The following is a 10,152-nucleotide window of genomic DNA, read 5'->3' as shown; positions in this document are numbered from 1 at the left end:
GTTTAATACTGCCACCTATGTACAAGAATATAACTACTATATTACTGCCCCCTATGTACAAGAATATAACTACTCTAATACTGCCCCCTATGTACAAGAATATAACTACTATAATACTGCCCCCTATGTACAAGAATATAACTACTATAATACTGTGTCCTATGTACAAGAATATAACTACTATAATACTGCCCCCTATGTACAAGAAAATAACTACTATAATACTGCCCCCTATGTACAGGAATATAACTACTATAATACTGCCTCCTATGTACAAGAATATAACTACTATAATACTGCCTCCTATGTACAAGAATATAACTACTATAATACTGCCCCCTATGTACAAGAATATAACTACTATAATACTGCCTCCTATGTACAAGAATATAACTACTATAATACTGCCCCCCCATGTACAAGAATATAACTACTATAATACTGCTCCCTATGTACAAGAATATAACTACTATAATACTGCCCCCTATGTACAAGAATATAACTACTCTAATACTGCCCCTATGTACAGGAATATAACTACTATAATACTGCCCCCTATGTACAAGAATATAACTACTATAATACTGCCTCCTATGTACAAGAATATAACTACTATAATACTGCCCCCTATGTACAAGAATATAACTACTATAATACTGCCCACTGTGTACAAGAATATAACTACTATAATACTGCCCCCTATGTATAGGAATATAACTACTATAATACTGCCCTCTATGTACAAGAATATAACTACTATAATACTGCCCCCTATGTACAAGAATATAACTACTATAATACTGCTCCCTATGTACAAGAATATAACTACTATAATACTGCCCCCTATGTACAAGAATATAACTACTATAATACTGACCCCTATGTACAAGAATATAACTACTATAATACTGCTCCCTATGTACAAGAATATAACTACTATAATACTGACCCCTATGTACAAGAATATAACTACTATAATACTGCCCACTGTGTACAAGAATATAACTACTATAATACTGCCCCCTATGTACAAGAATATAACTACTATAATACTGACCCCTATGTACAAGAATATAACTACTATAATACTGCCCACTATGTACAAGAATATAACTACTATAATACTGCCCCCCTATGGACAAGAATATAACTACTATAATACTGCCCCCTATGTACAAGTATATAACTACTATAATACTGCCCCCTATGTATAGGAATATAACTACTATAATACTGCCCCCTATGTACAAGAATATAACTACTATAATACTGCCCCCTATGTACAAGAATATAACTACTATAATACTGACCCCTATGTACAAGAATATAACTACTATAATACTGACCCCTATGTACAAGAATATAACTACTATAATACTGACCCCTATGTACAAGAATATAACTACTATAATACTGCCCACTGTGTACAAGAATATAACTACTATAATACTGCCCCCTATGTACAAGAATATAACTACTATAATACTGACCCCTATGTACAAGAATATAACTACTATAATACTGCCCACTATGTACAAGAATATAACTACTATAATACTGCCCCCCTATGGACAAGAATATAACTACTATAATACTGCCCCCTATGTACAAGTATATAACTACTATAATACTGCCCCCTATGTATAGGAATATAACTACTATAATACTGCCCCCTATGTACAAGAATATAACTACTATAATACTGCCCCCTATGTACAAGACTATAACTACTATAATACTGACCCCTATGTACAAGAATATAACTACTATAATACTGCTCCCTATGTACAAGAATATAACTACTATAATACTGCCCCCTATGTACAAGAATATAACTACTATAATACTGCTCCTATGTACAAGAATATAACTACTATAATACTGCCCCCTATGTACAAGAATATAACTACTATAATACTGCCCCTTATGTACAAGAATATAACTACTATAATACTGCTCCCTATGTACAAGAATATAACTACTATAATACTGCCCCCTATGTACAAGAATATAACTACTATAATACTGACCCCTATGTACAAGAATATAACTACTATAATACTGCTCCCTATGTACAAGAATGTAACTACTATAATACTGCTCCCTATGTACAAGAATATAACTACTATAATACTGCCCCCTATGTACAAGAATATAACTACTATAATACTGCCGCTTATGTACAAGAATATAACTACTATAATACTGCCCCCTATGTACAAGAATATAACTACTATAATACTGCCTCCTATGTGCAAGAATATAACTACTATAATACTGCTCCTATGTACAAGAATATAACTACTATAATACTGCTCCTATGTACAAGAATATAACTACTATAATACTGCTCCTATGTACAAGAATATAACTACTATAATACTGCCCCCTATGTACAAGAATATAACTACTATAATACTGCCTCCTATGTACAAGAATATAACTACTATAATACTGCCCCCTATGTACAAGAATATAACTACTATAATACTGCCCCCTATGTACAAGAATATAACTACTATAATACTGCCTCCTATGTACAAGAATATAACTACTATAATACTGCCCCCTATGTACAAGAATATAACTACTATAATACTGCCCCCTATGTACAAGAATATAACTACTATAATACTGCCTCCTATGTACAAGAATATAACTACTATAATACTGCCCCTTATGTACAAGAATATAACTACTATAATACTGCTCCCTATGTACAAGAATATAACTACTATAATACTGCTCCCTATGTACAAGAATGTAACTACTATAATACTGCTCCCTATGTACAAGAATATAACTACTATAATACTGCTCCTATGTACAAGAATATAACTACTATAATACTGCCCCCTATGTACAAGAATATAACTACTATAATACTGCTCCTATGTACAATAATATAACTACTATAATACTGCCCCCTATGTACAAGAATATAACTACTATAATACTGCCCCTTATGTACAAGAATATAACTACTATAATACTGCCCCCTATGTACAAGAATATAACTACTATAATACTGCCTCCTATGTGCAAGAATATAACTACTATAATACTGCTCCTATGTACAAGAATATTACTACTATAATACTGCTCCTATGTACAAGAATATAACTACTATAATACTGCTCCTATGTACAAGAATATAACTACTATAATACTGCCTCCTATGTGCAAGAATATAACTACTATAATACTGCCCCCTATGTACAAGAATATAACTACTATAATACTGCCCCCTATGTACAAGAATATAACTACTATAATACTGCCCCCTATGTACAAGAATATAACTACTATAATACTGCCCCCTATGTACAAGAATATAACTACTATAATACTGCCCCCTATGTACAAGAATATAACTACTATAATACTGCCTCCTATGTACAAGAATATAACTACTATAATACTGCTCCTATGTACAAGAATATAACTACTATAATACTGCCCCCTATGTACAAGAATATAACTACTATAATACTGCCCCCTATGTACAAGAATATAACTACTATAATACTGCCCCCTATGTACAAGAATATAACTACTATAATACTGTCCCCTATGTACAAGAATATAACTACTATAATACTGTCCCCTATGTACAAGAATATAACTACTATAATACTGCCTCCTATGTACAAGAATAAAAATACTATAATACTGCCCCCTATGTACAAGAATATAACTAATATAATACTGCCTCCTATGTACAAGAATATAACTACTATAATACTGCCTCCTATGTACAAGAATATAACTACTATAATACTGCCCCCTATGTACAAGAATATAACTACTATAATACTGCCCCCTATGTACAAGAATATAACTACTATAATACTGCCTCCTATGTACAAGAATATAACTAGTATAATACTGCCTCCTATGTACAAGAATATAACTACTATAATACTGCCCCCTATGTACAAGAGTATAACTACTATAATACTGCCTCCTATGTACAAGAATATAACTACTATAATACTGCCCTCTATGTACAAGAATATAACTACTATAATACTGCCTCCTATGTACAAGAATATAACTACTATAATACTGCCTCCTATGTACAAGAATATAACTACTATAATACTGCCCCCCTAACTACTATAATACTGCCCCCTATGTACAAGAATATAACTACTATAATACTGCCCCCTATGTACAAGAATATAACTACTATAATACTGCCTCCTATGTACAAGAATATAACTACTATAATACTGCCCCTTATGTACAAGAATATAACTACTATAATACTGCTCCCTATGTACAAGAATATAACTACTATAATACTGCTCCCTATGTACAAGAATATAACTACTATAATACTGCCCCCTATGTACAAGAATATAACTACTATAATACTGCCCCCTATGTACAAGAATATAACTACTATAATACTGCTCCTATGTACAAGAATATAACTACTATAATACTGCCCCTTATGTACAAGAATATAACTACTATAATACTGCCCCCTATGTACAAGAATATAACTACTATAATACTGCCTCCTATGTGCAAGAATATAACTACTATAATACTGCTCCTATGTACAAGAATATAACTACTATAATACTGCTCCTATGTACAAGAAAATAACTACTATAATACTGCTCCTATGTACAAGAATATAACTACTATAATACTGCCTCCTATGTGCAAGAATATAACTACTATAATACTGCCCCCTATGTACAAGAATATAACTACTATAATACTGCCTCCTATGTACAAGAATATAACTACTATAATACTGCCCCCTATGTACAAGAATATAACTACTATAATACTGCCCCCTATGTACAAGAATATAACTACTATAATACTGCCCCCTATGTACAAGAATATAACTACTATAATACTGCCCCCTATGTACAAGAATATAACTACTATAATACTGCCTCCTATGTACAAGAATATAACTACTATAATACTGCTCCTATGTACAAGAATATAACTACTATAATACTGCCCCCTATGTACAAGAATATAACTACTATAATACTGCCCCCTATGTACAAGAATATAACTACTATAATACTGCCCCCTATGTACAAGAATATAACTACTATAATACTGTCCCCTATGTACAAGAATATAACTACTATAATACTGCCTCCTATGTACAAGAATAAAAATACTATAATACTGCCCCCTATGTACAAGAATATAACTAATATAATACTGCCTCCTATGTACAAGAATATAACTACTATAATACTGCCTCCTATGTACAAGAATATAACTACTATAATACTGCCCCCCTAACTACTATAATACTGCCCCCTATGTACAAGAATATAACTAGTATAATACTGCCTCCTATGTACAAGAATATAACTACTATAATACTGCCCTCTATGTACAAGAGTATAACTACTATAATACTGCCTCCTATGTACAAGAATATAACTACTATAATACTGCCCTCTATGTACAAGAATATAACTACTATAATACTGCCTCCTATGTACAAGAATATAACTACTATAATACTGCCTCCTATGTACAAGAATATAACTACTATAATACTGCCCCCCTAACTACTATAATACTGCCCCGTATGTACAAGAATATAACTACTATAATACTGCCCCCTATGTACAAGAATATAACTACTATAATACTGCCTCCTATGTACAAGAATATAACTACTATAATACTGCCCCTTATGTACAAGAATATAACTACTATAATACTGCTCCCTATGTACAAGAATATAACTACTATAATACTGCTCCCTATGTACAAGAATGTAACTACTATAATACTGCTCCCTATGTACAAGAATATAACTACTATAATACTGCCCCCTATGTACAAGAATATAACTACTATAATACTGCCCCCTATGTACAAGAATATAACTACTATAATACTGCCCCTTATGTACAAGCATATAACTACTATAATACTGCCCCCTATGTACAAGAATATAACTACTATAATACTGCCTCCTATGTGCAAGAATATAACTACTATAATACTGCTCCTATGTACAAGAATATAACTACTATAATACTGCTCCTATGTACAAGAATATAACTACTATAATACTGCTCCTATGTACAAGAATATAACTACTATAATACTGCCTCCTATATGCAAGAATATAACTACTATAATACTGCCCCCTATGTACAAGAATATAACTACTATAATACTGCCTCCTATGTACAAGAATATAACTACTATAATACTGCCCCCTATGTACAAGAATATAACTACTATAATACTGCCCCCTATGTACAAGAATATAACTACTATAATACTGCCCCCTATGTACAAGAATATAACTACTATAATACTGCCTCCTATGTACAAGAATATAACTACTATAATACTGCTCCTATGTACAAGAATATAACTACTATAATACTGCCCCCTATGTACAAGAATATAACTACTATAATACTGCCCCCTATGTACAAGAATATAACTACTATAATACTGCCCCCTATGTACAAGAATATAACTACTATAATACTGCCTCCTATGTACAAGAATATAACTACTATAATACTGCCCCCTATGTACAAGAATATAACTACTATAATACTGTCCCCTATGTACAAGAATATAACTACTATAATACTGCCTCCTATGTACAAGAATAAAAATACTATAATACTGCCCCCTATGTACAAGAATATAACTAATATAATACTGCCTCCTATGTACAAGAATATAACTAATATAATACTGCCTCCTATGTACAAGAATATAACTACTATAATACTGCCCTCTATGTACAAGAATATAACTACTATAATACTGCCCCTATATACAAGAATATAACTACTATTATACTGCCCCCTATGTACAAGAATATAACTACTATAATACTGCCTCCTATGTACAAGAATATAACTAATATAATACTGCCTCCTATGTACAAGAATATAACTACTATAATACTGCCCCCTATGTACAAGAGTATAACTACTATAATACTGCCTCCTATGTACAAGAATATAACTACTATAATACTTCCCTCTATGTACAAGAATATAACTACTATAATACTGCCCCTATATACAAGAATATAACTACTATAATACTGCCTCCTATGTACAAGAATATAACTACTATAATACTGCCCCCTATGTACAAGAATATTACTACTATAATACTGCCCCCTATGTACAAGAATATAACTACTATAATACTGCCTCCTATGTACAAGAATATAACTACTATAATACTGCCTCCTATGTACAAGAATATAACCACTATAATACTGCCCCCTATGTACAAGAATATAACTACTATAATACTGCCTCCTATGTACAAGAATATAACTACTATAATACTGCCCCCTATGTACAAGAATATAACTACTATAATACTGTCCCCTATGTACAAGAATATAACTACTATAATACTGCCTCCTATGTACAATAATATAACTACTATAATACTTCCCTCTATGTACAAGAATATAACTACTATAATACTGCCCCTATATACAAGAATATAACTACTATAATACTGCCTCCTATGTACAAGAATATAACTACTATAATACTGCCCCCTATGTACAAGAATATTACTACTATAATACTGCCCCCTATGTACAAGAATATAACTACTATAATACTGCCTCCTATGTACAAGAATATAACTACTATAATACTGCCCCCTATGTACAAGAATATAACTACTATAATACTGCCTCCTATGTACAATAATATAACTACTATAATACTGCTCCTATGTACAAGAATATAACTACTATAATACTGCCCCCTATGTACAATAATATAACTACTATAATACTGCTCCTATGTACAAGAATATAACTACTATAATACTGCCTCCTATGTACAAGAATATAACTACTATAATACTGCCCCCTATGTACAAGAATATAACTACTATAATACTGTCCCCTATGTACAAGAATATAACTACTATAATACTGCCTCCTATGTGCAAGAATAAAAATACTATAATACTGCCCCCTATGTACAAGAATATAACTAATATAATACTGCCTCCTATGTACAAGAATATAACTACTATAATACTGCCTCCTATGTACAAGAATATAACTACTATAATACTGCCCCCTATGTACAAGAATATAACTACTATAATACTGCCCCCTATGTACAAGAATATAACTACTATAATACTGCCTCCTATGTACAAGAATATAACTACTATAATACTGCCTCCTATGTACAAGAATATAACTACTATAATACTGCCTCCTATGTACAAGAATATAACTACTATAATACTGCCCTCTATGTACAAGAATATAACTACTATAATACTGCCCCTATATACAAGAATATAACTACTATTATACTGCCCCCTATGTACAAGAATATAACTACTATAATACTGCCTCCTATGTACAAGAATATAACTACTATAATACTGCCCCTATATACAAGAATATAACTACTATTATACTGCCCCCTATGTACAAGAATATAACTACTATAATACTGCCTCCTATGTACAAGAATATAACTAATATAATACTGCCTCCTATGTACAAGAATATAACTACTATAATACTGCCCCCTATGTACAAGAGTATAACTACTATAATACTGCCTCCTATGTACAAGAATATAACTACTATAATACTGCCCTCTATGTAGAAGAATATAACTACTATAATACTGCCCCTATATACAAGAATATAACTACTATAATACTGCCTCCTATGTACAAGAATATAACTACTATAATACTGCCCCCTATGTACAAGAATATTACTACTATAATACTGCCCCCTATGTACAAGAATATAACTACTATAATACTGCCTCCTATGTACAAGAATATAACTACTATAATACTGCCTCCTATGTACAAGAATATAACCACTATAATACTGCCCCCTATGTACAAGAATATAACTACTATAATACTGCCTCCTATGTACAAGAATATAACTACTATAATACTGCCCCCTATGTACAAGAATATAACTACTATAATACTGTCCCCTATGTACAAGAATATAACTACTATAATACTGCCCCCTATGTACAAGAATATAACTACTATAATACTGCCTCCTATGTACAATAATATAACTACTATAATACTGCTCCTATGTACAAGAATATAACTACTATAATACTGCCCCCTATGTACAATAATATAACTACTATAATACTGCCTCCTATGTACAAGAATATAACTACTATAATACTGCCCCCTATGTACAAGAATATAACTACTATAATACTTCTATGTACAAGAATATATCTACTATAATACTGCTCCTATGTACAAGAATATAACTACTATAATACTGCCCCCTATGTACAAGAATATAACTACTATAATACTGCCTCCTATGTACAAGAATATAACTACTATAATACTGCCCCCTATGTACAAGAATATAACTACTATAATACTGCTCCTATGTACAAGAATATAACTACTATAATACTGCCCCCTATGTACAAGAATATAACTACTATAATACTGCCTCCTATGTACAAGAATATAACTACTATAATACTGCCCCCTCTGTACAAGAATATAACTACTATAATACTGCCTCCTACGTACAAGAATATAACTACTATAATACTGCCCCCTATGTACAAGAATATAACTACTATAATACTGCTCCCTATGTACAAGACTATAACTACTATAATACTGCCCCCTATGTACAAGAATATAACCACTATAATACTGCCCCCTATGTACAAGAATATAACTACTATAATACTTCCTCCTATGTACAAGAATATAACTACTATAATACTGCCTCCTATGTACAAGAATATAACTACTATAATACTGCCCCCTATGTACAAGAATATAACTACTATAATACTGCCCCCTATGTACAAGAATATAACTACTATAATACTGCCCCCTATGTACAAGAATATAACTACTATAATACTGCTCCATATGTACAAGAATATAACTACTATAATACTATCCCCTATGTACAAGAATATAACTACTATAATACTGCTCTATGTACAAGAATATAACTACTATAATACTGCTCCTATGTACAAGAATATAACTACTATAATACTGCTCCTATGTACAAGAATATAACTACTATAATACTGCTCCCTATGTACAAGACTATAACTACTATAATACTGCCCCCTATGTACAAGAATATGACTTCTT

This window comes from Eleutherodactylus coqui, chromosome 3 (assembly GCF_035609145.1).
Source record: "Eleutherodactylus coqui strain aEleCoq1 chromosome 3, aEleCoq1.hap1, whole genome shotgun sequence".
Lineage (NCBI taxonomy): Eukaryota > Metazoa > Chordata > Amphibia > Anura > Eleutherodactylidae > Eleutherodactylus > Eleutherodactylus coqui.
The sequence above is the reverse complement of the archived record's forward strand: the minus strand, read 5'-3'. Positions refer to the sequence as shown.